This window comes from Callithrix jacchus, chromosome 3 (assembly GCF_049354715.1).
Source record: "Callithrix jacchus isolate 240 chromosome 3, calJac240_pri, whole genome shotgun sequence".
NCBI classification, from domain to species: Eukaryota; Metazoa; Chordata; class Mammalia; order Primates; family Cebidae; genus Callithrix; species Callithrix jacchus.
The window spans coordinates 150,962,838-150,989,034 of NC_133504.1; the positions used below are offsets into that span (position 1 = coordinate 150,962,838).

The 26,197-nt window shown below is 37.6% G+C and overlaps 1 long non-coding RNA gene across 2 annotated transcripts in view; it reads right to left on the reverse strand.

Annotated features, from left to right (window-relative positions):
• Positions 1-11,622: 11,622 nt before the first annotated feature.
• LOC128931626 (uncharacterized) overlaps positions 11,623-26,197 on the reverse strand; it is a 173,068-nt gene continuing 158,493 nt past the window's right edge. The window contains exon 5 of one of the 2 annotated variants that reach the window (XR_008480252.2): positions 11,623-11,857. This is a non-coding gene — a long non-coding RNA (uncharacterized LOC128931626). The remainder of the gene's footprint in view (positions 11,858-26,197) is intronic. The other variant, XR_008480251.2, reaches the window with a different exon arrangement.

Consider the following 26,197-nt stretch of genomic DNA (forward strand, 5'->3'; position numbering starts at 1 on the left):
TTCCAACTCTCATTGTTTACCACTATTAATTTCTACTGTATTAAAAATAATTGAGTTTTCTAATAATACCCATGAGTGGATTAAGACATTCAAACATCTGAATACAGCCAGTGGTACGTGTTTTGTTGAGCAGAGGACTCTAGACCTGGAATTGGACTCCACACAACTTTGCAACTTTCAAGTTTCCAAAGCTTTTCACATACATGTCCCATTTGGTCCTTGCAAAAATCTCGTATGTAAGATAAGTGAAAAAGGCATTAAAACAGTTATTGGCACATGGTAAACATTCCACAGATATAGCTACTACTAGATATTTTTATACAAATAGTTAAATTGCATTTCAAAAGATTTTTTGAATTCTAGGTCAAATGACCCAAGAGTTCTTGGTTTCTTTCTTAGAATTGTAACAAATAGTCCTAATATTGTCCTATATGTAGCAATTTCCTAGTTAGACATAAGCCTTATTGACAGTACTGAAATGGTAATTTTTAGCAGCATGTAAACTTTCCAAAGAAGAAAATGTATAATCACAATTTTCCTGTGTGGTAAGAAAAGGTAAAACTTTCTTCTGAAATTTCTCCTTTCTTATAATGTATGCATACTAGAAAAAAATTTTAATTTATATATGTAAATATATATTTTTAAATGTATATATAATTATATACATATGTGAAGGGAAATATTTTTAATAAGCTTTTAAGTACAATTATTAGAAGTTTATAAATTAATAAGAATGATTTTCCTTATATTAAAGATGAAACACCCCACATTTACTAAAAAATATTACTGGTGCTGTTTTCTGTATAAGACTTGGCTATAGATGGAAAGAGAAAAGACGGAACATATGTTTTCCCCCGTAGGAAGAATTTGTGGTGTGACCTTTATATACGTTCTCTAGGGGAGAGGCCACTGGACCAAATGCACCAGTTCATCCATTTACCAGCCTACTTTTGATATCTACTTGGAGAAAACAAGCCTAAGTTCATATGAAAATCTAAATGTCAAGAGTCCAGGTAAATTTCATTCTAGACATTACTTTCGAGTTGATTGTATTTTTATTATGATACCACAGGGGACATTTTAAATCAGAAGCGAAGCAATATGCCCATTTATACTTTTCAAAATGGCAATAACCTTCCACTTCTGATTCATCTTCCTTTATTGCTTCAGATTCCTTTGGTGAGAATTGCCTCCAAATGTTCCATTTCTAATCAAAACTTTTCATATCACTCCTATGAGGCTAAATATATTTTTTTAATTACTCCTAAAATTGATTTATAACATTATAGACTTTCTTACAGCTGGTTCAGTCATATTGAAATTTGTGGCCAAAGTTTCTACCATCTGGAAAGGTGATGTGTAATTGATTGGTCCCTGAGTGTATGCAGAGCATACATGATGGCATTATGTTCATTCTTTTTAATTTTCATGTATCAATTTAGTATTCTTTATGTGCTTTGAAAAAGTCCTATCCTTGATACTCATTTGCTCAGGCTGCCATAACAAAGTGTCACAAATGGTGGCATAAAAACAAAACTCTATTGGCTCACAGTTCTGAAGCCTGGATATCTGAGATGGAAGCATCACAAGGGTGATTCCTTCTGAAGGCTGTGAGATAGAACCTGTTCCATGCCTCTCCCCTAGTTTCTGGTGGTTGTTGTTCATATTTTATGTTCCTAGACTTATAGATATATCACCGCAATCTCTGCCTTTATCTTAGGTAGGGTTCTCTCTGTGTGTATTTCTGTGTCCATGTCTGTGTCCACATTTCCTTTTTTTATGAGGACACCAGTCATACTGGAGTAGGGCCTACCCTAATGACCTCATGCTAAGTAATTAAATTGACAAAGACCCTGTTTCCAAATAAGCTCACATTCTTAGCTACTGGGGGTTAGGACTTAATGTATGAATTTTGGTGAGGCACAGTTCAACCTATAAAACACATTCTACATAGGAAAGTTTGTAGCATGCCATTAGTACATTTACATTTTTTTTCTTCATGCCTTTTTTCATAAGATGTCACTTTTAAGGCCATCAACAATGTGGAACAATAAAATAGAAAGAAGTGCTAAGGTTAAGTTGCTTCAACGGGGCTAATGTTCAGCTAATTCTTACAGACTCTCCTTCCTGTCGAACTAGACTGTACAATCACACTGAAACAGGGATAGTCTATGCCCACCTTCCCTTTCCTAGTACATTTTGTTGTTTGCCTGCTACTTTCTAATTATAGTCATACATAGACAGTCACTGTCTCCTAATAAATTATATAAATATGAAACAGGATTTATGGCCTGCAGCTCTGTGTACAGTACACATGGTTTTCATCAAGTTTTAAACAATAACAGGTTTGTGATATTCAATTAAATGGAACTATTTAAGTTTGTTTCACAAGTACTGACAAGCAGGGTAGCAAAGCGGGTCCACTTTTCTTTTAGTGCCACTTCAGTCAATTGGTGACTTAAATTTCTAAAGAGCTTAATTGAAGATAGCTAGGTCCAAGGGAATAGGAGGTGATTTTAGATTTTCAAAGTCTACCACTAGTTGGGATCCAAGTGGCTTAGTCATGCCATGAGTCACCATCCTGTCCCTAAGTCACCCTAAAGCACCTAAACACAATTGAAGTCACCAAAAGACAATTGTCACCTAGATAAGATCTGGGGTCTAGATCATCCTGACCCCAGATCCCGCTTCCCTCTAATGTCTTCAGCTTATGAATTATCTTCCTGACCCACACTAGGATATCTCTCTTCCTGCTTCACTGGCCCTGTGAAAATCAGCCCTGTGCTTCAATCTCTGGACTGCCTCTCTCAGATTTTGCATCAATTAGCTTCCAGGTGCTATAGTCGAAAAGCAAATTAGGGTAAGGTAGAGGAATATTGTGACCACTACATTTCTGACTTTAGCTATTGTCATTGTCAAGGAAGATGTCAGAGTTATAAAATCTTTCTGTGTCAGCATTCCAGTGTCCATTCTTCAGTTCCATGGATTGAGAGGCATGTTCAGTGACAGTGGAAGTTTCTCACTTCCAAAAAGTAAAGGCAGTGGAGGTTTCAGAGGCAGTGGCTCCGCTAGTGAGGCAGCTTGCATTTCCCCCAGGACATTTCTGAAGGCCTAACTTGGACCTCTTTCTTCAGTCTCTCTAGTTACTTCTTTAAATATCCAATTATTTTCTAGGCATCTCTTTTCTTGTATTAATCCTCTTTCTGCTGAAAATACATACAGTAGTAATCACAAGTATGGTATATTTTACTGAAAATGAGGGAGGAGCACAGTCAAAATGTTTATGGCACAGAAATGCAATTTCAAACCAAGCATTAGACATTAACTTCTATTATTGCCTTTGAAACAATCCCTTGTGAGTTTTTACTAGATACAAATCCAAGCTTTATACCTTCCTTTCCAGATTGTTTCTGACTTGCTAAATTCTCCCTAATTGCAAAGAAATTCATGCTCACATTTCCCAACCCCAAACCTACATCTCAGGTCAAATTTGTGTATATATCCAAACCCACCACAGTGCATAGCAGTGCAAAAGAATTCACATAACAGGAGCCACTCTCTTTCTGCGGCAGTTTTACTTACGTGTAACAACTTTTTCATCCACTAGATAATGATAGTTGATGTGGCAGCAAATGGAATAGGGCTGACATGTCACATGAAAAGTTAACGTGCAACCCAAGGGTGGTGTCATCAGGCAATATCAAAGTATCTCCATCACATGACAAAAACACAATGTATTTTTTTAGGGGTAAGACTATCAACAGAATGAAAAGCCTGTATACATCAGCCTATTCTGTCTCTTTATTTCTCACCTTCAACCCTCAGTTGTGAAAATCAATCCTGCCTGGGCACTTTCAATCTGTAATACACAAGTCTTTTGTTCAATTCAGTGTTACTTTTCCGGTTTGTTTTTTAATTGTTATCTTCCCTCATATCCGTTCCTTTCTTCTCCTTTTGGAATCCCTATTGTCCAGATTTTAGAACTCTTTCTTCTGTCCTCCACATCTCTTGTCTTCTTCCCCATGATTTTATTCTCTTTATATTTTTGCTATGTTTTGAAATGCGTCTTGCACTTGAACTTCCAGGCTGCTAACTTTCATCTCTGTAGTGAATTATCTCTCCTTAATTCATCTGCTCAACTTTTAAATTTTAAAATTATGCTCTTTAAGTTTCAGGAGTCTCTGTAAATCTGTAAAAGAATCTCCCTGAGCCTTCTTTGAAAAACTATTTTGTTGTGATGTGATTATTCTAGTAGTCATCAGTCTCCTGTAACAGTTTTATTACACAAGAAGCTTTCCCATTGATGGTACCCTCTCGCACTCTCTCTCTTGCACTCTTTCTCTCTGTCTCTCTTTCTCACACTCTTTCTGTGTGTGTGTGTGTGTGTATATATGAGTGTGTGGGGCGTAAATGTGTGTGTATTTATATGTGCGTGTATGTATATGAGAATGTGTGTGTGTGGTATGTGTGTGTATATATGTGAGTGTGTGGGGTGTACGTGTGTGTATTTATATGTGCGTGTATGTATGTGGGAGTGTGTGTGTGTGTGTGTGTGTGTGTGTGTGTGTGTGTGTTTCATCTCAAAGGGACTGCTCTACTGGGTCTCTATAGGCTGTGATTTCCTTTGCATACCCATGAGTCTGTTCTCATATTGAGTTAATAAAGTCCCTGACAGTGATGAAAACCTGAAAGTGGTAGGAAGTACTACTGTTGACAAACAGGGATGTAAAAACTGGAGACTCTTCAATCCCTTCAGCAAACATCAAGAAGAACTTGATTACATATCTTGTGGGCGGAGGGAGAAGGCTTGAAGATCAGCAAGTCCTCCTAAAGTGGCATGTGTAGCAAAATCTTTTATGGATCATATGACTGCCACTCTGCCCCAGAAACGGGTCGGGGGCATCTATTGGGGAAGGTTATTGAAAATAAGTTTGTAGTAGTGGTCAGAAATATAAGCTTTATTCTTTAAAACAAGTCATCTTAGAACTTGATTTTTTAATTAAAAAATTAATCCTTCCTCTCCTCCCTCCTGTATTTCTTCCCTCCTTTGTTCACTTATTAAAAATATATTGAATACCTTAGAAAATCATATGTGTGGGCTGGCACAGTTTTTCCCCTTGGTGATCCACAGGTCCCCGATATACAACATCCCTTGAGGAATAAAAGAGCTCAAATCGTTAGCCCAGGCCGAGCTCTAGACCAGAACTGAGAATCATCCTAAGCTTCCAGCTTGACAGGGTCAGGGTCTTGCAGGGTCACAAACTCTTCAGTCCGAGCACCTGTCCCCGACTAGAGACATAGTTGGTGGTTGGGTTAGACTTGGAAGTGGATATCAGGGCAACAGGGATGTATATTCAGGCCACCATCTTATCAGAATTCTGGTAACTATGGGGTAGATGGAAGAGATAAAAACAAAAGCGAAATGCAAGAGGGATTAAAACAGCCAATATTTATATGTTTATACCTTATCACTCTCCACAAAAGATTTAATATGACTTACAGCAAAATACATGCAATGAAACAGCAAAATGTAAACAGAGATAGAAAATCAGAATGAGGCAAAACATAATTTAGTAGAAGAGATTTAGATAAGGAGTAAAAATGAAATGGGTAACTTTTATCTAGAGCTAGATCAATGGGCAAACTAGCCAGGTGGCTGCCTGTAACACTGATTTCTAGTGGATAAAAAGCATCACTGGAATAAATTTACTCAGTAAGGTAGGGAGAGGCAAGTCAAAAGGCAAAATAGCCCTTACTACACTAGGATATTTTTTCCCTTGCTTATGTGTAATTTCAATGAGTTAGATGTCAACAAAAAAAGCTAAGATTCTAAAATTTTAAAAAGCCAAACCATGGTCTGCTTTTGGGGAATACGCAAATTAGTTTGCTAACTTTGAAAACTTATATTATTTCTTCTAAGACATCATTTTATAAATCTACAATTATTTAATGTCTCCAAATTTAAAAATTATGAAAGAAGATAGAAAGATAAAAACTAGAGAAAATAGGAACTACTTTGACAAATATTTCAAATAGTATTAATAAATGAATACATATTTCTGTATCTGCTCTAATGTTTAGAAAAAAAAATTTCTCCCACATCCACTATATAAAAGTTTTAAATCTATTTTTTAAATTTCAGTTTGAAAAGGCATCAAGTTATTTAACCTGCCTCTTAAGTTCTAATATCTGTCTGGCCTTACATGCAACACATTCAGTAATAAGCCTGCTAAAGCAGTTCTTTTTTTTTTTCATTATACTTAAGTTCTGGGGTATATGTGCAGATAGTGCAGGATTGCTACACAGGTACACACACGCCATGGTGGTTTGCTGCATCTATCCCCCCGTCATCTACATTAGGTATTTCTCCTAATGTTATCCCTCCCCAATGCCCCCACCCCCTACTATCCCTCCCCTAGCCCCCTGGACCCCTGACAGGCCCCAGTGTGTGATGCTCCCCTCCAGTGTTCATGTGTTCTCATTGTTCAACACTGACTTATGAGTGAGAACACGCAGTGTTTGGTTTTCTGCTCTTGTGTCAGTTTGCTGAGAATGATGGTTTCCAGTTTCATCCATGTCCCTGCAAAGGACATGAATTCATCTTTTTTTATGGCGACATAGTATTCCATGGTGTATATGTGCCACATTTTCTTTATCCAGTCTATCACTGATGGGCATTTGGGTTGGTTCCAAGTCTTTGCTATTGTAAACAGTGTTGCAATGAACATGTGTCTTTATAATAGAATGACTTATAATCCTTTGGGTATATACCCAGTAATGGGATTGCTCGGTCAAATGGTATTTCTATTCGTAGATCCTTGAGAATCACCACACTGTCTTCCACAAGTACTTCTTCTAACTCAGTTTTAACTTTTCCAGAAACCAGAATGTTGACTACAATAATTAGGTCTACATATTTCAAATAATCTAACTATGAAAATACCTAGAATTATGTTTAAATTAATATTGTTAAAAGAAAAAAAATTATTTGATTTAATACTATTAATCACACATTTTGAAATAAAAAATCTATACATATTACTCTACTGCAAATGTGAATATTAACAGATACAACTTTATATAAATAATGCTACAACTTCACTCTATATTAACTAAAAGTTTCTTTGCAATAAAGAATTAACATTTCTTGCTAAACATGAAAACAGAAGAATAACACCTGCTACCACAAAAACACACTTAAGCACATAGCCCACAAACACTATAAAACAACCAAGCAATCAAGTTTACAAAACAACGTGATGACAGGATCAAAATCTTACATATCAATACTAATCCAAATGTAAACAGTCTAAACATATCACTTAAAAGGCATAGAGTGGCAAACTGAATAAAAAGACAAGATCCAACTATCTTCTGTCTTCAAGAGAGCCACCTCACATGTAATGACATACACAGGCTCAAAGGAAAGAGATGGAGAAAGATCTACCATGCAAACAAACCAACAAAAAAGCAGAAATTGCCATTCTCATGCCAGAACAAAGAAACAGAATTTAACCAAAAACTATTAAGAAAGACAAAGAAGGGCATTTCATAATGATAAAAGGTTCAATTCAACAAAAAGACTTCACTAACCTAAATATATACATACCTAATGTTGGAGTTCCCAGATTCATAAACCTTCTTTATCTATGAAAAGATTCAGACAGCCACACCATAATAATGAGAGACTTCAACCCCCCACTGACAGTGTTGGAGATCATTGAGGCAGAAAATCAACAAAGAAATTCTGGGCTTATACTTGACATTTGATCATTTAGACTTAATAGACAGCTGTAGAATATTCCATCCCAAAACCACATAATATTCATGTTTGTCATCTGCACATAAGGAACATATTATAAGATTGACCATATCCTCAGGCATATGGTCAATTTGGGATGCAGCTAAAGCAGTAAGAGGAAAGTTTATAGTGCTTTCAAACTTCATCAAGAAATTCAAACGATCTTGGGCCAGGTGCAGTGGCTCACATTTTTAATCTCAGTGCTTTGGGAGGCTAAGGAGGGCAGATTGCTTGAGCACAGAAATTTGAGACCAGCCTGAACAACATGGTGAAACCCTGTCTCTACAAAAAAATAAAAATACAGAAGAATTAGCACATGCCTGTAGTCCCAGATACTTGGGAAGCTAAGGCAGGAGAATCAATTGAGCATGGAAGGCAGAGGTTGCAGTTCACCAAGATCACACCACTGCACGCAAGTCTGGGCAATGGGAGTGAAACCCTGTCTCCAAAAAAGAAAAAAACAGTAAAACAGTTTTTTGAAAGATCTTTTTTGAAAAAACAGTTAATTTGAAAGATCTCAAATTAACAATCTAACTTTATTTAGAAGAACGAGAATAAGAAAGAACAAACCAAACCCAAAGCTAGCAGAAGAAAATAAATAACTAAAATCAGGAATAACTTAATGAAATTGAGAAACAAAAATCCATACAAAAGATCAATGAAACTGTTAGTTTTGCTAAAGAACAAATAAGATCGATAGCTAGCTAGATTAAGAAAGAAAAAGAGAAGATCCGAATAAGTACAATCAGAAATGACAAAGATGACATTACAACATTCTATAAGAATACAAAAGACCTTCAGAGACATTCCGAGCACCTCTTTACATACAAATTAGAAAATCTAAGGGAAATTAATAAATTTCTAGAAATACACAACCTCCCAAGATTGAACCAGGAAGAAAGTAAAAACCTGAACAGACCAACAAGTACTGAAATTGAATCAGCAATTTTAAAAACCTACCAATCAAAATATAAAGCACAAGACCAGATGAATTCACAGCTGAATTCTACCAGCTATACAAAGAAAGTCTGGTACCAATCCTACTGAAACTATTCCCAAAAATCAAGGATGAGCAGCTCCCCACTAACTCATTCTACAAAACTAGCATCAGCCTGTATACCAAAATCTGGTGGAGACACAAAGGAAAAAGAAAATTTCAGGCCAATATCCCCAAAGAATATAAATCCAAGAATCCTCAAAAAAATACTAGCAAATCCAATTCAGCGGCACATCAAAAAGTGAATAAACCATGATCGAGTAAGCATTATTCCTGGAATGCAACACTGGTTCGACATATGCAAATCAATAAATGTGGTTCCACACATAAGCAGAATTAAAGGCAAAACCATAGGATCATCTCAAGAGACACCAAAAGAGTTTTCAATAAAATCAAAAATCCTTTCATGATAGAAAACCTCAACAGAGAAGGCACTGAAGGAACATACCTCAAAATAATAACAGCCATCTGTGACAAACCCATAGCCAACATCATACTGAACAGGCAAAAATTAGAAGCATTCCCCATGAGAACTGCAACAAAACAAGGATGCCCACTTTCACCACTCCTCATCAACATATTGCTGGAAGTCTCAGCCAGAGGAATCAGGAAAAAGAAAGAAAAGGTATCCAGATAGGAAAAGAAGGAGTCAAACTATCTCTCTTCACTAGTGATTCTACACTTAGGAAACCCTAAACATTCCACCAAAAGGCTCTTGGAACCGACAAACAACTTCAGTAAAATTTCAGAATACAAAATCAATGTACAAAAATCAGTATTTCTATATACCAATAATGTTCAAGCTAAGAGTCAAATCGAGAGCATAATCCCATTTACAATATCCACCAAAAAAATAAAATACCTACGATTACAACTAACTAAGGAGGTGAAAGATCTCTATAAAGAGAACTACAAAACACTGCAAAAGAAATCCAGAGATGACACAAATAAATGGAAAAACACTCCATGCTCATGGACTAGGAGAACCAATAGCATTAAAACGGCCATACTGCCTAAAGTAATTTACAGATTCAGTGCTATTCCTTCCTAACTACCAATACAATTTTTCACAGAATTAGAAAAAAAAACTATTCTAAAATTCACATCGATCCAAAAAAAGCCTAAATAGGCAAAGAATTCTTATGCAAAAAGAACAAAGCTGGAGGCATCACACTACTTGACTTAAAACTATAAGCCTACTGTGATCAAAACAGGATTACACTAATACAAAAAACAGACACATAGACCAATGGAATGGAACTGAGAACCCAGAAATAGAGCCACACACCGACAACCATCTGATTGTCAACAGAGTTGACAAAAATAAACAATGGATAAAGGACTTTCTATTCAATTAATAATGGTGGGATAACTGCCTAGCCATATGCAGAAGAATGAAACTGGACCCCTGCATTTCACCATCTATAAAAATTAACTCAAGATGGATTATTAAAGACTTAAATGTAGGACCTCAAACTATAAAATTTCTAGAAGAAAACCTAGGAAATACCCTTCTCAACATTGGTCTTGGCAAAGAATTTTTAGCTAAGTCCCCACAAGCAATTGTAACAAAAAAAAATTGACAAGTGAGACCTAAATAAACTAAAGAGCTGATGCACATCAAAAGATGTCCATGATCATAGAATGTTTTTCCATTTATTTGTGTCATCTCTGATTTCTTTTGCAGTGTTTCATAGTTCTCTTTGTAGAAATCTTTCACCTCCTTAGTTAGATGTAATCCTAAGTATTTTATTTATTTCTTTATTTTGGTGGCTATTGTAATGGTGGCTACTAGTGATGCGCAGCATCACTAATCATCAGAGAAATACAAATCAAAATTACAGTGAGTTATCATCTCACACCAGTCATAACGGCCAGTATTAAAAGTCAAAAAATAGCAGATCCTGATCAGGCTGTGGAGAAAAGAAGATCCTTATACACTGTTGACGGGAATGTAAATCAGTTCAGCCAGCTTGCAGATTTCTCAGAGGACTTAAAACAGAGCTATCATTTGACCCAGCATTCACATTAATGGGTACATACCCAAAGGAAATAAACTGTTCGACTACAAAGACACCTGCACTGGTATGTTCATCATAGCACCATTCACAATAGGAAAAATGTGGAGTCAACATAAGGGCCCATCCATGGTGCACTGGATAAAGAAAATGTTGTACAAATACACCATGGAAAACTACACAGCCATGAAAAAAATGAAATATATATATATATACATATATATATATATATATATATATATATATATATATACACACACACATACACACACACACATTTGCAGTAACACGGATGCAGCTGGAGGTCATTATCCTAAGCAAATTAATACAAGAACAGAAAACCAAACACCACATGTTCTCACTTACAAGTTGAAGCTAAACATTGTGTATACATGGACCCAAAGATGGGAACAACAGACATGGGGACTACCAGAGAGGGGAGGGGCTGAAACGCTGACTAGTGGGTACTATGCTCACTACCTGAGTGACAGAATCATTCATACCCCAAACATCAGCATCACTCAATATGCCTGCGTAAAGAAACCTGTACATGTACCTCTGAATCTAAAATAAAAGTTGAAAGTATAAAAAATAAATAAATTACATTAAAGCAAAGGTAGATCTTGAGGAAAGAATAACAATATTCCTCATCAAGCCTGGCCAAGAGAAGGGACTCTGTTTTGGTCTAGTTTAAATTTACCTCTTTCCAAAATCTTATATTTGAACTTCTAATACTTTTAGCATGTTAATCTGAGACTCTATAACACAGTACAACTTTTTGTATGATAGTCATGCTTCAGCAAAGTGATTATAATTAAATAAATACACACTTTTTTTATTCGAGAGGGCAAAGGTACAAGGTTTCTTTAAACGACCAAATCTTTAATAACTGCTTTCGGTGGAAGATGACTTTCTCCAATATGTTTTGTATTAAGGGTCATTCCTTTCTTCAAGCTTGGCTCTCAACTCTTTGTGTCTTTTTGCCATTGTAAGTATCATTCTGAACCTCTGTTCTCCATTTTGATGTGGAGTCAAGAACTCCTATGGTAAGAAAAGACACATTCCTATTTGTGTTTAAACAGGAAACATCTAACTAACCCCAATGGACACAAAACAGACTGCCATGTCACTACCTATGAAACATATTCAAATATCTTTATTTGCTAAAATATCTCGGAGCTGTTAATGTTAAATAATTTAATACCACAAAGCATATGGGCTGCATACATACAGAGCTGCAGCCCATAAATATTATTTCATATTTACAGAAATAAATATTATTTCCCATTTTCTCACTGTGGCGTCTTCATTCGATGGCTGCCACAACCCTGGGAAGCAGGTTAGAAAGACATAGAGTTAGTCTCATCTTACAACTGAGGAAACTTGGAGTCTTCAATCTGTAAGTCATGGCAAATTCATAGTCCTTAAAGTTAGACAGATGTAAGTTCTCATTGCAGGGCACTCCCTTGATGTAGTTCTAAATCTCTAGTCACCTTGGCCGCCTCCAACCTCATAGACCTATTGTGGGGTTTAAATTAGGTAATGCATGTAAAGCACTGGTATAATTCTTTCATTTTACTGCTGTTCGTTCAATAAACAGCATTTTTCTCCCTTTTTCCTCCCTCAAAAAGCTGGATATAACCATCTGGCCAATAAATGCCAGAGTTCATAAGAACACCCAAGTTTTCTGACTCCTAACCAAGTAGAAAACATGTCAACTCAGAGGCTAAATTTCCTTTTACATTTATAATGTATGGCTTGCCCATACCATGTGAAAATTTTCCCAGCAGAGAGATAGAGGGACCCAGGTTTTTGTGCAGCCTGACACAATTTAGAAGCTCCCTCTTTATGGAAAGAATACAAAACTGAGGACATAGGATCAGGTATAAAAGCATATTTACTTAGAATGAGAGAAGAAATCACAACAAACTATAAATTTTAAAGAGCTGACTAAAACCTACAACATTATTAAAATCCAGAAAACTAATGTAATGAATAACCTTTTACTACTAGACATACCTCTATAATAATTTTTTCTACATTTTTGGCTGCATACTTCATATAACAATTTTGAAACATTTTTCAGATATGGAGATTATTATAATAATTCAGTCATTCATCTACAATAGTTGATTGTTTAACTGTATTTAAGATAATAGTACCTGCTGTTTGGTCTGGAACTGCCAAACTGCATTAAGTTAAGACATGTCAGATACTCTAAGGTGCCATCTGATGCATTAGAATGTATAAAATAAGGAGCTCACTAGTTTGTCATATTGCTGTGGATTTGTCTCCTATAAATACCAGAATTCTGATAAGTTCTATTTCATGTTACAACCATCAAAAAAAAAAAAAAGATGGGTTGTTACTAATTGGAGATAAGTTGGGCTTTGATTAGTCACAATACACACAGGATTCTCCACTTACAATTTTACATGTCTGACAACTGGGAGAATTTTTGATAGAGTAGTTTCTAGCTCCACACATGTGAAGCTTTGTTTCACCTTCACTTCTCTTATCAACATAGTTCAGGAGGGAGGTTTATATCATGATACTGCACCCTTAGGTCATGGTGGTGAATGAGTCACATAGTGAGGACAAAGTGCGTTTTCCTGTGAGCTGCATGTATACTGGGATATCTAGCAATAAGTTAGGTATACTCTGAAGTGATTGCAAACCACAGAAATTATCTCGTAAATCTTTTTAGCCAGATCCAACAAATGCATGCAATGCCTCTAATACCACACATCATGACAGAAAGAGAAGTATGTCCCAGGAAATTTTAGAATGGAAAGAGTAGTCCTAACTAATTGCTGTTAAAATCCATTTTTGATTTGCTGGTTTAATATTACAAAACCTGTGACCATTAGAAGTCATTGTTAGGGCACCTCCTTCCAGGGCCTTAGATGGGATGAGTGCAAGTGAGTGGCCCTGAAGCCTCCCTCAGCTTCATCACCTTCACAGAAAACTCACCTCAGGGAGAGACCCAACCCAAAGCAATGTCAGGGAGCCAATTTAATCAGATGCTTCAGTTTTTACTTATAAGGGAGAAGTATGTTTTGGAACTCTCAAGCAATTTAAAAGGATTAGATAGCTTCTTACAAGGACTACGGTCACATTCACCCCACTTTTAATTGACTCTCTTCTTTGATCAGTTTTGTCGCTTTGAAAAACTTGAGGAGTTTCTAGGCAAGGAAGAGCAAAGGATTTACAGAAAGAAAGAAAAAATGTCTACTAATTGGTTCTTCATTCCACGACATTTTGACACTGGAGCATATTTTTATCATTTGAGCTATAACCCCAACTTTGCCCCATGTTGTATTACCATTGCAGATTCACTTTGGCACTGAAGACACGAAGCCAAAATTTAGCTTCTGGGGCCACTAGCCACAGGTTGCAACTATTCTGACTTGTTTTCATTCCACTGTGTATCTTTCAGCAGTCACTGAGCTAATTCAATTTTCAGGGCCATTAATCTGGAACTTCAAATCAAAGAAGAGACCCTGCATCTCCCTGATGGGTTTGCAGAGCAGCAGCAACTGCAGCAGCCCCATCTTAAAACTTCTTTTGCTTCCTCCAGATCAAGCATGTTCAGCATACCATTTCCCAGGGCCCCTGACCTACATACAGACAGCTCCTTAAATGCGGAGGGAAGGGAAGAGAAAGGCAGAAAGGGATGATAATACTTGCCATTTCCTCATTGTTTGCAACTGATACTAACAAGACCTAGCCTTCCAGCACTGCAAGCCAGACAGTGCTTATTTTTGAAATCCCCACGCCTCCCACTCTGAGTCTAACTTTGGTTTGAGCTCTCAGTTTCCATTAGCGTTCTCTTTCCTTAGGGTTCTTTTCCCCTCCAGTAATCTGTTTTTTCAGAAAGATACCTGATTTAAAAGAAAAAAAATGCCCACATGCAGATATACCAGGTGCAAATGAATACAGTTTAATGTTCCACTCACACAGTGTTTGTCAAAACCACCTACACATCAAAATCTCTCAGGGAGTTTTTTAAAAAATACCAATACCTGGGCTTCTATCCAGGTTAATAAAAATGGACACTGGGGGTAGAGACCAAGTGTGGGGATTTTCTAACAGGTCCCTAGGTGATTCTCTTTTGTTATTTTATTTTTATTGGGGAAAAGCAAGCATAAGGAAAATATGGAACTGCCATTTGTAGAATTCCAGGCAACAGAAAGCAAGGGAGGTATTTCAGGGACCAGATGGAAGAGGGTTTTCCCAGCAACCTTAAAATCCCTTAAGTAGTCAATTTACTTCTTCCATTCGTAGTTAGAGCCTGCTCTGAAAACACTTCATGCATATCAACAAATTTGAATTAAGCTGACTGAAGTGTCAGTATAACAATTCAGACCCACGAAATCTGTTAAAATAACTTTCATATTTCAAATATGGGCTTCATCAACTGAATTTGTGCATGTCACACATAGTGACAGCAGATGTCATTAGAGGACAGAAATTTTCTTTATCTGTCAATGTTGTTTATTAACAAGCAATAGGTGAGCAGCTATTGTAGATAAAATGTACTGGTAACATGGTAGGGATCAAGAAATAATTACAGAAATAATCCTTCCTTAACTATAAAATCCTATGATTTTGTGGTACATCTCTTCTCTAAATGGTGAACACTTTAGAGAGACCTCTTATGAGATGGGCTTCCATAAGCATCAAAGACAAATTATTCCCCTCTAAGTGTTCCCTTTCTGATTGCCTAAAATTTATATTTCTTCTATACAAGTCAATGTAAGTTTCATGGACTTAAGTTGGAAAAGGTGGCACATTACACTGCAGCAGTTACTGACCTTTTAGCCAATATTGATCACCAGATCACATAGAACAAATCCACAAGGCTTAGGACCTTGAACAGGGAAGTTCCGTAGGGAAAGAAGAGACCAGGACATCCAAGCCTTGATGAGACAATGAGAGCTGCAGACCAGGAAATAACACAGGCTCCCAATAGAGAAAAGAAGAGCTGCAAAAGAATGGTCACAGAGAAGACAGGAGGTGGAGGGCAAAAGAAATGAACATCACAGTCTCTGCCTACTTCTCAGTGTTGCCATAGAGAAGTCTAACCCCTGTGGATTCTAGATAATTCGTTACTGGTTTGGACCCTTTGGCTTTATGGCCATCACTATGTTGACTGTTCTCCATCAGTGTTCATCTGCCTCCTTGCAACCTGGCTCCCAGCTTCTGTACCCACTGTTGCCTGCTCCTGGTTTCTGCCTAATCCCACCTTCCTCCAGCTTCCCACACCACTACCTGATCCTAGATGGTGGGTAGGATGTTGCTTTTTTAAAAGAAAGTTTAAAAGCAAACTATGGGTCATTGTGAACCAGAAAGGTATGTGGAGATAATAGTATTACTAAGAATTGCATGTTTACTAATGAATAGGCAATGTATAAAACTTTGCTGCATTATGCTGCAATGTCAGCAGTGAGCACCAAGTGTTCTCACTCTGTCGCCCAGGCTGAAGTGCAGTGGTGTAATCTCAGCTCACTGCAACCTCCGCCTCCCAGGTTCAAGTGATTCTCCTCCTTCAGTCTCCCAAGTAGCTGTGACTACAGGCACATGTCACCATGCCTGGCTATTTTTATTTTTATTTTTATTTTGTATTTTTAGTAGAGAAGGGGTTTCACCATTTTAGTCAGGATGGCCTTAATCTCCTGACCTTGTGATCCACCATCTTTGGCCTCCCAAAGTGCTGGGATTACAGGTATGAGCTACCACACCTGGCCAAGTGTTCCCATTTTCAAGTACATATTCCTATATTCTTCCCTTTTATCCTTCCCTTCAATGGGATATTCTTGAACTCTTCTCTGTCTACAAAGAGAGTATTTAAAGCACTTGTGAAAAACACATGTAACCCCCAGTCTAGATGGAAAAGATCTGGGTGGGAGCTTCTTACTGCTTAGTGGCTGAGGCATGAGTCCAGAAGAATGCTATTCTATTTTTATGTAGAAGCACTGAGGCTTATGTAATCTGAAAAAGTATGGGACACACATATATAAGGTATTTTTATGATGTTGCTTTTACAGTCTACCTCCTTCAAGAAAAAATTGCATTTGTTAGAATAACTGCCTTTATATCTTAAGATATGTCTTAGTGTGTTCAGGCAGCTATAACAAAACAACATCACTAAGTGGCTTATAAACAACAGAAATTTATTTATCACAGTTCTGGAGGCTGGGAAGTCCAAGATCATGGTGCTAGCAGAGTCCACTGAGGGCTAATTTTCTAGTTCATGGATGCTGCCTTCTCCCTATGACTTCACATGGTAGGAAAGGGCAACAATGTCTCTGGGGTCTCTTTTATAAGGGCACTAATCACATCTATTAAGGCTCAGTTCTTATGACCTAATTCCCTCCCAAAGATCCCACTCCCTAATACTAACTCCTTGTAAGTTAGGATTTCAGTGTATGAATTTGGGGTTGGGGAGACAAACATTTAGATTATAGCACATGTCATTATTATTAGACATTTTAAAAACCTGAGTATGAATGTTGGAAGACATATTCTCTACCACAACCAAGACCATTAAATAACACTTGCTTTTCATTCACTACATTTGCTGCACTGCAACGTAGGCCCAGATTGGTGAAACAAGCTGAATTTGGAAGTTGCCAATCAATGGTAAATGATGTTGAGGGACATTCTAAAATGAAGAATTGGATATACACCCTGGATATTATGAAGGCATAAATAATTACATCCCAAATAAATCAGACCCAAATTATTGTCTTTAATTTCCAAATTTAATTATAAATACAAATGATTTGGTGACAATCTCATTGATATTTAAGGTTTCACTACCTTTAAAATATTACACCATAAAAATGTTAGCTTTTTTTATAGGACTAGCTTACTGAAAAACAATAATAGTAATTCAATTAAAAAGAATAAGCTATCAAAGGGAAAATGATTGGTGCAAATCTTCTTTTTCAATGGTTATTTGAATTAGCTATGGAAGATATTGAAACAATAAGACTTTTTCTGCAGGCAGCAAAAATAATTGGCATATATTAAAAAACAATTCCTAGTATGTAATCTGAATAAATGTAGGACAGTAAAGCCAAGACTCAAATATTTTAGTGGGTAGTCTACTTTTATAGACTTTCCCTAATTTTATTTAGACCATTAATTAAGGCCAAAGGTATTATATTATTTTTGTTTAAATATAAGGAGACTCAATAAAATGTCAGCCAATAAAGTGTCCCTACTATGACAGAATTTCACTAAGAATGAACACCTAGGATTAAAACGAGTTAGTAAAGGGGGTTTTCATTCAGTCATCAGATTTGGTCCAGGAAGCAGAGTTCAGACAAAAGCATCATCAGTGATGGGTCCATCTCATTTGTTCATTCAATGAATGCTTTTGTATAGTTACCATGAGTCCAGCACTGTGCTAAGTTCAGAGCACACAGGGGTGGCCAAGACAGACTTGCTAAAACTTACCCTCTAGAAAGCAGTCTTCAGTTTGATGTATCATGGCTCTGAAAGTGCAGGATCACTTTTCAATAGGTACATGGGATGGGTGGTTTTAAGAATATCAGTTTCTAGATTTTCAACTCCCATATGTATTTCACGAAAATTGTGCTGTCTGAGAATCTGACTGTAGTTCAGACATCCTTCTGGCTGTCTTTCTGCAACTCTTATTTCATGACCATCTCTCTTCTGCCATATGAAAAAAAGAAGGTGTAACTCCCTCCCATCTCAAATTGTACTATATACCCGTCGTGGAGAGAACTGTGGGATATAACATGTAAGGGCATGAAGAGTCATTCACATCTCTGCCTTTTCCAGCAAACATTTAGGAACTGCCTGTTATGTGCCAGGCACTGTCCTAGGAACTAAGAAAGTACAAAACAGTCAGCTGTGCTCACTTTCCTCAAAGAAAAGGCAAACCATTACAACAGACAAATGTGCTAAAGTTATTAAAATAAAATTTGATGAAAACTAAAGTAGAAACATTATTTGAAACAATTCATAATGGCATGAAATAACTGTTAATTGCTTGTTATATCTCCCAGGTATTAAATTTTATCAGAAATTATAATATTAATTTATATCTGCTTGTATATTTCAGTTTTAAGAAAGTAATAAATAATTGGATTTAACCAGGGCTGTGGTTTGGTCTACCTACAAGGAAGCTGAAGAAAGACAGAGAGAGAGAGACAAGAAATTAGGAATGTATGAAAGAGTGATTTAAATAATTATCATGTACCATGAGATTAGGCTTGATACAGAGGGATATGAGAACACGAGATGGGTGAGAAGCAGTGAAAGGCGTTAGTGGAGATGGCAGGATCTACCATGATTCTGCTTGACTACAAATCCAGGACCACAATTTAGAACTTTACATACCAGAAGTAGTTATTTAAATTTTCAAGCAATTATTGAGGTCTCATATACCCTTTATCCAGTTTCCCTCAATGATGGCATCTTGTATAATGATAGTGGGACACCCACAAGCATTTTTAGGATTTTGTGTGCCTTGTGATTGAAGTAAACTCAATGAAACAGGGAGACTGGCATGAAAGAAGAAACATATTTGCTTGTCTTCATAAACTTAGTCCTCTCCTTCATTTGCATCTAATGCGTGGACTCTGAGTCAGATGAACAGACTGGGCCAGACACTCAGGTTCAAATCCAAGCCCCACTTCTCATTGGCTTTGGAAACTTGGGAAGGTTACACAGTGGTATAAGGACTAAAATTGAGGCTCACTGTCACATGCTGCTTTGCAAATTTATGGATGTGTAAAATCAGGAAGGTCTCAAATGTCTAGTGGTAAGATGCCTTCCCTGCCCTGCTTCTCCTCCACTATAAATCCCCCTAGCCAAACAACCCTTCTTATCAAAGGAACCAAGCAGTTTCTGCTTATCCCTGAGTAGCAAGTTTCAGTTCCCACCAAGACTGGGAAATTATTCAAATAAGCCAAATCACATCGTCCTTGAGAACTTGGGGGCATCCCACCCTCCTACTACTACAAAGCCTGCTTCTCACAGATTCTGGTTATTCACTGTGTTCCTGAGAGCAAGCCTGTGTGGCCCTGAATAGTGTGCAAAGTTCTTCTCCCCTGGACTGTGAATATATGTGACTAATAAGCTGCTGTGGAGCTCATCCATCCACTGTCAATGTCACATGCCCAATCATCCCATAACCCTAGGACAGGAGTCACTCCCTCACCAACAGGGTGAATAGACAGCAATCAAAACATATACATCATTTGTCCCCTAATCTACAAAACAAGAACTAAAATATAACCCCATCCATATTCAAATAAACTATCTTGTAATGTTTCTGTTCAACAGATATTGCCTCCAACTCCCCAAAGATGGGGGCCTCAAATGCAGCACAACAACCACGTCTTCATAGCGCCTTACCTCTTCTTTCTTTAAACACTTACAGCAAATATGTCTACCACTCTAACAGCACATGCATTATCTTTTCAGATGCTCCTAGCATTATGACCACCCCAAACTGCAATAGAGCAAAGACTGTATCTTATACTTCTTTTCTGTGCCCCAAAACATGTTATATGGTTTTGTGACCACAGTAGATCCTGAAGAAATAAAAATAATGGCTAATGTTTGTTGAGTGCTTACTGACCGTCACATTAAAAGCATTTTACTTATTTATTAATACATAGTACACTACCCCCATCCCCTACCATGCTGGCTTAATGCAAGAATTAGTTTAATATATTTCATGATTTTGTGGTTTGGAAATTTAGGCAGGACTTGACAGGGTGAAACTTCCACATGATGTCAATGAAGGTCACTGTCTTAGTCTGTTTGGGCTGCTACAACAAAATATCATATATGAGGTAGTTTATAAACAACAGAAATTTATTTTTCACAGTTCTGGAGGCTGGGAAGTTCAAGATCAAGGCACCAGCAGATTCAGTTTCTGCTGAGAACCCACTTTCTTATCTGTGGATGATGCCTTCTAGCTATGTCCTGACATGATAGAAGAGGCAAGGCAGCTCACTGGGGCCTCTTTTATAAGGGCACTCATCCCATTCATGTAGGCTTTTCCCTCATCACCTACTTGTCTCCCAAGTGCCCCACTTCCTAATTGCATACCATTGGTGGTGAGGTTCTAACATATAAATTTGGGCAGAACTCAAACATTTCCACCATAGCAGTAACTGAGTGGTGTTTGGCTCACAGATAGGCCGGCCTGGAGGGTCTGAGGTAGCCCCACTTGCATGCCTAGCACCTTGGTGAAGATGGTCAGAAGACTAGGCTCATCTGAGACTATCAACTGGAATATTTGCTTCACTTGGGGTCATAAGACTCATTACATTGAAGCACAGAACTCCGAGAACAAGTCTTTCTATAAATAAGATGGCAGCCACATGGCTCCCATAACCTAGCCTCAGAAGGGACACACACTCAAAGTTTTGATGGGAGGTATATCATAGGATTTGTGGCCAGATGTTAAATCTGCTACAGATATTATCCCCATTTTAAAAGTAAATAAATTTGAACTTGCAGATGGATCAAGTAACCTGCCATGCAGCAGGTTAACTATGTTGTCTGGAGAAGAAGCCAGCCAACAATCCCAAGATAGGAAACCTTAAGACATCTACATTACTTTTTACATTAAGATACTTTATTTTAGGCTCTTCAATATAAATATTTTAATGCTCTTCAAAGAATTCATAGTGTATAGAAAGCTGACTCCTGTAGCTCATGTATTCCTTAGACAGATACTCCCACAAGTATAAGCATATAGCTTACAGTAGAGAAGAGATTTATCACTTTGCCAGAGCTAGCATATGGTTCTGACACATTTATAGGAGTGATTGAAATGATTTAGAAAGACATATTTAAGTTGTGCCACATCATCAAAGATTATGAGGCAACCTAAAAGAAGACTGATTTAGAGGGAATATGGCTACTATGTCGCAGGTGAAATTGCTTTGGGTTTGCATATATGTGCCTTGCAAAGCAAAAAGCTTCTGTAGTCTGATTTTTTCCTGAGACTGCTTAATTAACATGTTGAATATTAGTTTATGTAATATATTCCCTTAAGGCAAAAGTGGGGTGAGTGTGTGTGTGTGTGTGTTTTACTGGTGGAAGATGAGAGAAGGTATTAGCACATTAGTAAACTCTGTACAAAAATGGCCCTTTCTGTGCCGAATGCAAAATTCTGGCAAGGGAAGTGACCTAGAAAAAAAGTAGCAACAGGCCAGGCGCAGTGACTCACACCTGTAATCTCAGCACTTTGGGAGGCTGAGGAGGTCAAGAGATCGAGATCATCCTGGCCAAATGGTAAAACCCATCTCTACTAAAAATACAAAAATTAGCTGGGCATGATGGTGTGCACCTGTAGTCCCAGCTACTTGGGAGCCTGAGTCAGGAGAATCACTTGAACTCAGGAGGTGGAGATTGCAGTGAGCCAAGATCACACCACTGCACTCCAGTCTGGTGACAGAGCGAGACTTTGTCTCAAAAAAGAAAAACAAGAAAAGTAGCAACAAAACAGTGGCAAAAAAAAAAAAAATGCAGAAGATGGTGGCACTGAGACTTATGTTCCTGGTAAAAAATCCACTGTAGAATTGAGCGGGGATAGTAATGAGCCAGCCATGAGGCAGCAGGACATCTTGCAGGCCAAGGCTTGATTCCTAGTCAGGCACTTGATAGCTAGTTAATATCTGAAAAAATTACCAAATGTATCTGAGTTCCAGGGTCCTTATATATAAAGTGGGGTAATAATACCATTGTAAAGGGTTGCTGCAAACATTATGGAGACAGTACAGCAAATACCCAGAAATGGGCCTGGCACTTTCTAGTTAATAAATACTGCTTCATAATTATTACTTCTTCTGAAACTCTCAGTCTCCTCTGATTAACTCTAAGTTATATGAATAAAAGAAATACATATCCAAAAAATTCCTGCTACCTTAATAGCATGTAGCACAGAGCATGGCACATATTAATAATCCATAACTATTTTGATACATAATGTATACATGACAGAATGAATAAATAATTATGACAGAAGTAGACAATATCAAAAAATATGGGAGTAGAAAAGATTTACATCATCCACAAGCGAATAAAAACATGGGCTTTGAAAGAGACCTGGCTTTGAATATCAGCTGTGCCTCTCAATAGCTTTGCACTGCTGTGAAGATGACAATAGCTCCCTAATGGGTTGTTGTGGTGATTAAATGAAGGTGGATTAGTCTGTTCTCATGCTGATAATAAAGACATACCCAAGACTGGATAATGTATTAAAAAAAGAGGTTTAATTGACTCACAGTTTCACATTACTGGGGAGGCCTCACAATCATGACAGAAGGCGAAAGAGGAGCAAAATCACATCTTACATGGTGGCAGGTAAGAGAGCTTGTGCAGGGGAACTGTCCTTTACAAACCCATCAGATCTTGTGAGACTCATTCACTATCATGAGAACAGCATAGGAAAGACCATGATTTAATTACCTCCCACTGGGTCCCTCCCATGACATGTGGGGATTATTGGAGCTACTATTCAAAATGAAATTTGGGTGAGGACTCAGTTAAACCACATCATTCTTCCCCTGGCCCCTTCTAAATCTCATGTCCTTCGTTCAAAACCAAGCATGCCTTCCCAACAGTCCCTTAGAGTCTTAACTCATTTGAGCATTAACTCAAAAGTCCACAGTCCAAAGTCTTATCCTAGACAAAGCAAGTCCCTCTGCCTATCAGCCTGTAAAATCAAAAGCAAGTTAGTTACTTCTTAGATACAATGGGGTTACAGGCAGTAAATAAATATACCCATTCCAAATGGGATAAATTGGACAAAATTAGGGGCTACAGGCCTCATGCAAGTCCAAAATCCAGTAGGGAAGTCAAATCTTAAAGCTCTGAAATGATCTCCTTTGACTCCTGGCTCACAACTAGGTCACATGATGCAAGAAGTGGGTTCCCATTGGCTTGAGTAGCTCCACCCCTGTGATATTGCCTAGTCTCCCACCTGGCTACTTTCACAGGCTGGTGCTGAGTATCTGTGGCTTTTGCAGGTGCATGGTGTGAACTGTTGGTATATCTCCATTCTGGGATCTGGAGGACAGTGGCTCTCTTCTCACAAAGATATCAGAGTTAGGAATGATGATAATGCCACAAGACTACAGATTTTTCAACATGGGGGGCTGAGATAGTGATATCTCTGTTTTCTGATTGTTCAACAGAGACGAACTGTTTCAAGCACAAAATGATTTAAATTATTGTATACAAAACCTAAACATATAAAATACAAATAAATTTTGTGTCTGCACGTGGGTTTCATCCCCAAGATATCTCTATGCATACATAAATATTCCAAAATCTGAAATTTGAAGCACTTCTTGTCCCAAACATTCCAGATAAGAGATGCTCAACCTGTACAATGTAAATGCTATGTAAATAATTCTTCTACTGTATTTTTATCTGTATTATTTTGTTGGTATATTGTTATTCTAATTAGGTTTTTAAAAATATTTTTTATCCAGTTGGTTGAATCAGTGGATGCAAAACCCACAAATAAGGAGGGTCAACTGTAGTTTCTAAAGAGTACAAATGGTCAAAACCCACAGAAAAAAGCAATGCTTACCTTTATTAACAAATAAATAACATAACCAGCATCTATCTAGTGCTTACAATTGTTAAGATAATTAATTGGGAGGCCATTTAGACTGAGGTGACTCCAGCACTCTGGGTTCCTATGTAAGCAAACAGAAAAAACACACCCAAACTGTTTTTGTATTCTCTCACTTAGTAAACAACAATCAACACAGAGGATTTCCGTGACCAAACGTGGTGGGGGAGGGGGCATTCAATACACACCAAGCAAGCAAGCAATCAGTTCTGCAGCAGACACAAGCTGGATGTCCTCCAATTCAATTCTGACACAATCTACCTGGAGACAGTGTCAGATTCCACAGGGAGAGGGCTCAGTCCCACAAGAATGCCCCCCACCCATCTCTTCCAATGCTAATTGCAAGTCTCAGGTTGTTATACCTGTGCTACTGGCTACAAATTGGAATTGCCACGACCCTCTCCTTAGGATTGACTAACTTGCTAGAGAAGCTCACAGAACTCAGGAAACATTTTTACCAGTTTACTATAAAGGACATCACTAATGATAGAGATGAAGAGATGCAGAGCACAACTGAAGGGAAAGGGGCACAAAGCGGCCATGTGCTCCCCTGGCACACCACCCTCCAGGACCCTCCATGTATTCAGCTCTCCAGAAGCTCTAAGAACACATTTCTTTAAATGTTTTTGTGAAAGTTTCATTATGGAGTCACAGTTGATTAAATCATTGGTCATTGGTGACAACAGCCTTTGGCCCCTTTTCTCTCCCTGAGTGTTAGGGTGTAGGCCTGGAAGTCCCAACTTTCTAATCCCACTTTGGTGTTTCAGTTGACCAGCCCCTATTTTGAAGCTACTGAGGGGCTGCCAACCATCAGTCAGTCACACAAAATTCAACTCAGCATAAATGGTCTTATCCAGTCAGAAACTGCCAATTAACCTCTAACTACAGACTTTCTACTGAAATAACCCAAATAAGGCTACTGCTCCACTTTAACCAATCCAGTACTTTCTCTGCCTTGCTTCACATTCACCCTATAGACTGTTGCCCTTTTTCCCTTTGGCAGAGACCCAATCTACTTCTGGTTTGGAGCTGCTTGATTATGAATCACTGTCTTTACTATTGTAATGTGCCTCGGTTCATCTTTTAGCCTTATATACAGGCCTGTTCTAGGTGACTTTCATATGTGGATTCATTTAATTCCCACATTATCCTTTAATTAGGTATCTCTGGGACTCAAATAAAGGTAAACTAGAAGCCATGCAGCAGTCTAAAATGCAAATAAAGCAATATAAAATGCTAAATGTCACCTAACAAATTAACCAGAGATTTTTGCTTATAACTTGTTGTTGATTAAAATGTAGTAATCTAAAAATCCTTATAAATATAGTGATGTGAGAATACACATTGGCACATTTTTTTCTATAAACTAAGATCCTCAATAACTTCATTCCCTTAATCCATTCATTACACACATCTAGAAATCTATCCTTATGAAAATTTTAGAAGAGGAGATAAAAATTCTATGCTGGCCCTGAAGACCTTGGAATCAGACTGCTTCAGTTGAATCCAAGCTCTACCAATTGCCAAGTGTGTGGTCTTAGGCAAAGTAGCTAGTTTCTCTGTGCCTCAGTTTCCACAACTATAAAATAAACATCATAATTGTACCTATATTGAAGGCCTGCTGAAAGGATTCATATGATTAATAAATGTAAAGTGATTAAAAATGTGCCTGGCACATAGTCAGTGCTCTATAAATGCTATTTATTATGAATCGAATATTACACAGTATTACTTACAAC